Below are 6,000 nucleotides of genomic sequence, written 5' to 3' on the forward strand. Positions count from 1 at the left end.
TAGTGATTCATTAGGATGATGGAAATACTGAAAATGTTGTTATTTATTATGCAAGTTGGAAAGAGTAGCAATTTTTTTTTTTAAGGTAAGTTCTAGAAAACAGAAAACCTATTATTTTTAACAAATATATTTTGTGGAGTATTAATGTTTTTTAAAAACTTCATACGTTACAATAGTAACTGCTCATTCCTTAATTTCTCTAAGATTAATTGCTTTCATACATTTACGATTTTGAATTTTTAGAATTAAATGTATTTATTATGGTTATTAATTCAAAAACTTGCTCTTATAAACTTCCATGTAGCATCTCTTCTTTTAACAAGTGTCTTCTAAAAAGTAAATATATTGTTACTTTTTGTAAACTGAATTTATTTATATAATCATACTTAAAAAAATAAATATCAAATTGCATAAGTTAAAAAAAACTTTAAGATACAAAAGTTTTGGTTATTTCTTCACTATTTAAAGTTAAAATTAAATATCAAATTAGATAACGCTAACATAATTTAAAGATATTAAGATAATAATAATTTTCCTAGAAACACATTTTTCTAGATTTTCTTCGTTATTTTCTTCATCATTTCAAGTGAAAAAAATAAACCATATTGTGGTAAATATTAAACCAATAATATAATTTGCTGATTCGAATTCTCGCGGAATTGAAAAGATAATGAGGAAGGGTGAGGAAGAGAGCACGACGAGGAAGAGGAGAAGTCGGAACTCAGAGATTATGTTGGTTTTTTTATAGAAATCAGTCAAAATTATGTGGCTCATTAACCATTTACAACCTATTACTAATTACCTAAACATGAGATAAAATGTTTTAAAAAATAAAACAAAAGTTCAAAAGTGCCATGTGGCAGATAGATAGAGCTTCTTAGAGGGTGTAACCCTACTTTATTATATTAGATAGCAGAGTTTTCTCTCATTCTAAACTATCCACATCAGCAGCAAAAATTAATAAATTTGTTGGACTTTGTATAAGCCCAAATAATATAATATTTTAAAGTTCAACTAATATAAGCCCATTTCAACAGATTGAGTATGCTGAAATTAAATCAAAAAGCCAAAAAAACATCGTCGCCATCTTCCAGATCATCTCTTCGGGAAACATCTGAGTAACAATTCTGCTTCTCTCCCATGGCTGGGTAAGTCCTTCTTCTGGGTTCCTTCTTCCGGAATATCTTGCTCTGGATTTTGCCTCGGTTATGGTCTTTTTTCTTTCGTGATTAGCCTGATTTGTAGGATTAACAGGATTATCATGTTTAATGATTTTCATCCTCATCATCATCATCATCATCATCTCGATATATGAATTAAGGTGCTTTTTCAGTATTAATAAATGGGTATTGTGGAGTTTCATTTCTATGTGTACTTTTGGTTCTATATGATGCTTTAATATGTTGTTATGCTCATCATATATCGGGTTCGATATAATGATTGTCAAGAATAAAATTATCACATGTTTCAATGTTTCATTAATTCACAATTTTTCATATTTATACATATAAACCATGATATTCGTATCAGATTTTAATTTTGTTGGTTGGATTTAGGTTCATGTTCTTTGTTTTCAGTTTATTTGTGTGTAACTTTTTGGTTATTGTAAAATCAATTCAGTTTTGTTTTTGTTTTGGTCTGATATTGGTTGTTGTTTGGTCTGAATCATGTTGTTTTTTGCGTCTGTCTCTGTTTTCAAATCTTGATCAGTTGATTTGTTTTTTTGTTTTTTTGCTTTGATCTGCAGAATGAAAGCTCAACAACATGGCATCAAGATCAACAACAAATAATCAAGGAGGATAATGAATCAAACACCAAAGAAAACACAGCAATGAATCATCTGCTGACTATTATATTTGATATTATAAAGGAAGAAACTAACTACGATTTTTGTACTCTTCCGCAGATGAACATGGTGGCAAATGAAACCAAGAGACACACATTTACGAAACATGAATATCAGCATCCACATATGCGGGTAAAAGATCAAACCATTTGTTATTCAAATAAACCAGATCATTTATTTAAAACAAATAATCAAATATTCAACTAATCACGTTTTCTGTTGTTCCAAATCAAAGAAGGTAAACAAGAAGATCTAGGAGAGAAGGAAGGTAAAGAGAGATCAGAGAAGGGACCAAGAAAGCTAATTATTTTGTAAACAAAAAAAATTCAGTTTTAACAATTTTCCTCATTAAACATTAATCTTATTCAACAATCTATTTTTCAATAACTGATCCTCACACAACAAAACAACCAGTCATGATAATCCCCTCAGGGTTAATCAATTTTCAAACCAACAAGTAAATACTTACAAGTTCCCCGTTGGTGTGACAACCAATTTAACAATAACGGACTCCAAAACCTTTACTTCCCTTCTTCATCCAAGAAATCTCCCAAGCTTTCTCAACAAAAAAATTACAGATTTCGCAAGCTAAGAAATCAAAAACTAACTTAGTCAACGCCCACACCAAAACTAATAACGAATCCTCGACAATCAAATCCATAAACAACTACATCAAAAATTGCAACCCAAACAAAGAGAAAGCTGAAAGCTGGAAACGGAGAAAGAACTGATGGAGAAGAAAGAAAGAATAAAGAAACGGACATGTGAGGTACACCTATAAGGTTTTGTCGCCGGTGTGCCTCCAGCTCATCGATTAATCAGAGGAAGCTATTCTCTTCGTTGCTCACAAAATTCAAAATTTAGTTTTTCTTTTCATTTTCTTTTACTAAAAGGCCTAATTTTATATTAAGTTTTTAAAGTAAAACTGGTCCAAAGTTTTTGTTCTAATAACATGCCCAATAGTCATTTTAAAAACAAAAGGAAGACAACATTTTATAAACAAAGGAAAAATCTGTTAAATTCGGTTTTAAGGATTAAAACCGTAAATTAACCGAAAACCAAATAAACCGAAACAAATTTTATTTCGGTTAGGTTCGATAATATTTTCAAGTTAAAATAAACCAAAATCAAAATAACATAACGGAATAAACCGAATCCTAGGGATACTTTCAATTGATAAGAAAACAAAAAAAACAAAAAAACAAAACATAGGCTTTTTTCCACAATTAGAACAAAAAAAACATAGTAAGCAAAAAAATCTCATACTAAAAAACAAATAGGTCCATCGAGCGAAATAAAATTCTTTCGACAATTGCCTATTAACACATGCCAATTTTAACAAAATGAAAATCAGACAAATACAATTACACAATAAAAACAAAACAATACAAAATGCACATAAATATCGTGAAGAACATTTAATCTCAAATATATTTTATAACCCCAAAATTGTCATACACATCAACAGGGCTGGCTCAAAAAATATTAAATCCCGTACTAAAGTAAATAAATAACTGCTTTCCGTTCTATAATTTTAAAATCTTAAAAATTGGACTCTCTGCTACTAAGAATTTCAAAGAAAATAATGGAACCAGGTGCTTCGCCACTGCTAGCACCCACTCTAAGCCAAGCCTTTACACCAAATACATATAATCAAAAACATAAACGGAAAAATGAAAAAATACGTAAGAAAATACATTAGCATTGATGCCGGCTAAGCACATGTGCTGAGTAAACATTGAGTAATATAACACTGAGTAAACATAAAATTTAAACCAAGCACGATCAGCACACAACCCCGCGCAACGCGCGGGTTCTCATCCCTAGTTACTGTAAATTGCATTCTTGGTTTCTTTGTCACAATAAATTGTATTCTTGACTTTCATATATAGATATTGTTGATATCAGAAACAACAACTAGAAAGATTTAAATGAGAAATATGATATGGGCAGACTTTCGGTGCAAATCAACAAGAACAGTGAAGAACAGCGAACTGGATTTTGTATTGATGCTGATTGTATTCGGAAAGTTACATGTGTCCTTTTTCTTTACAATCCTTCGAATATTTAAGTTAAAACCGACTCCAACCTCTCCTGGATCTCCTCCTCTAATCTCGCCTACGATCTTGACCGTGACCTCCCGATCTCATCTTTGGATTAACCTCGTCACTTAGTCGCATTCTCTTCCTGGGCTCGCATCAGGCCCATTTGCTGGTTTGGTTTCCACTTCTTAACGGGCTTTCTTTTGGGCCTTCAACTCGTCGAAACCCAACACCAACAGATATGTATATTTACTGAGAAATGAATAGTATATCATATTCAACTAGATTTTAACCCGCGGTACACCGCGTGCATATAATTTTTATTATTATTTATATTTTCTATTGTATTTTTCGTTAAATATTGGATATTTTGCAAATAGAAGAATAACTAAATTTCACGGCCGTTTGTGCAGGTAAATATTTATATTAATTTTTTAACCCGTAATATACTTCATCATCATTTATTTGTTATATTTAGTTTGTTTTTTTAGTAGTTGAGATTAAATTTTGTTTTTTAATTACTATAACAAAAAATAAGAGATCTAAATAAATAATAAGTCATTTATATGCTATGATTAAGTCACATTTTTCTTAATGATTTAATTATTTTACACAATCTTAGTTAAATCAACTTAATTTTATATGTCAAGTATTGTAATATTAATAGTGTTAACAAATAATAAAATGAGAATTTAGCCCAGGTTAGCACAAATTTATTGATATTTTATTAATTTCAACATGTCCTTTTTATAACTCATCTACTATATAACCATATTATATAGTAATATAATTTTACATATTCGTAAGATTTTAAAAAAATTTAAATTTATATATATTAATTATAATATTTAAATAAATGTGAACCGAAGTTTTTCTTACTTTAAGAATCAAAGTTCACAGCTTTTGAAAAACAAATTGGAAATCAAATTGTTGTTTTCTTTGTTTGCAAAAGATTAAGAGATAGAATATCTTCAAAACACAATAGAAGGTGTGGAACAATCATATATATAAAAGTAGAGTTTCAGTCTTTCCTTATTGGTCCACTTGGCAATGCAATTTTAACAAAAAAAATTATATTAAAACACAAATTTAAAACAATTAATTTTCACATTTAACTCACATAATATAAAACTGAAATCTTTATAACTTCTCCCTATAAATTATGCATTAACTTTATTTCTCCACTAAGTTGTATTAATCAATTGTATTAAAATAAAACAATAAATTAAAAGTGTAACTCTCATTTTTCTAAATGTAATTTTTCATCATTTCTCTTCCTGTAAATACTCATTATCTTATTCTCTTAGTCTATCACTCTTTCATTCTCTCATCTTCTTCCACTACTCTCAAATCTCTTTTTTGTTTTGTTTTGTTTTGTTTTGTTTTGTATTTTTTTTGTTATTGTTGTTGTATGGGTTATAAAAAATCAAATCAAATATCATTGTAAAAGCTTAGTTTTAGAGTTTGTATGATATGTATATCTTATATATTTATTTTAATCTTTTAAAATGTTTATCTCCATTTTCTATTTTATATTAACATCTTATAAGTCATTATTTTCATACTTCCTTACAATATTCACCACACAATAAGATCATAAAGTTGAAATGATCCATATGTAATTATCTATTATGTCTATGGTTATCTCACATATTCATGTATCATTTTAAATAATTTATAAAGATCAATATAATATTTAAAGATCAATATAATTATCTATTTATCCATTTATAAAGACTATTTTGTTTTGTGATCCAATTGTTAAATCTGCAGAGATCAATATAATATATATATATATATATATATATATTTTATGATTTGAGGTTTTTGAAAACAAAAAGAACATAATTAAACAATTGGTTTTTTTGTGTCTTTAATCAAAATAAAAAATTATCCAAAAAACAAAACATATTCAATTGGAACTTAAATATAAAAATAAAATATAACTTTAAAAATATTATTTCACTAAATTCTCTAAAGATGAAACCATTAGTATGAAATCTAGCACTATAAATTAAATTGATGAGTGAAAACCAAAAAAAATATAAGTTATCCTTGGGATTTTAAAAATTATTGAGATTGAAGAATTCATATAATTTTATAAGAAAACTA

The 6,000-nt window shown here is 28.0% G+C and overlaps 1 long non-coding RNA gene across 1 annotated transcript; it reads left to right on the forward strand.

Moving 5' to 3' along the window:
- On the forward strand, positions 1,054-2,218 carry LOC104731921. The gene is made up of 3 exons (XR_758688.1): positions 1,054-1,148; positions 1,748-1,978; positions 2,082-2,218. It is a non-coding gene; the product is annotated as an uncharacterized LOC104731921 (long non-coding RNA).

The sequence above is a fragment of the Camelina sativa genome, chromosome 12 (genome assembly GCF_000633955.1).
Source record: "Camelina sativa cultivar DH55 chromosome 12, Cs, whole genome shotgun sequence".
Taxonomy (NCBI): Eukaryota; Viridiplantae; Streptophyta; class Magnoliopsida; order Brassicales; family Brassicaceae; genus Camelina; species Camelina sativa.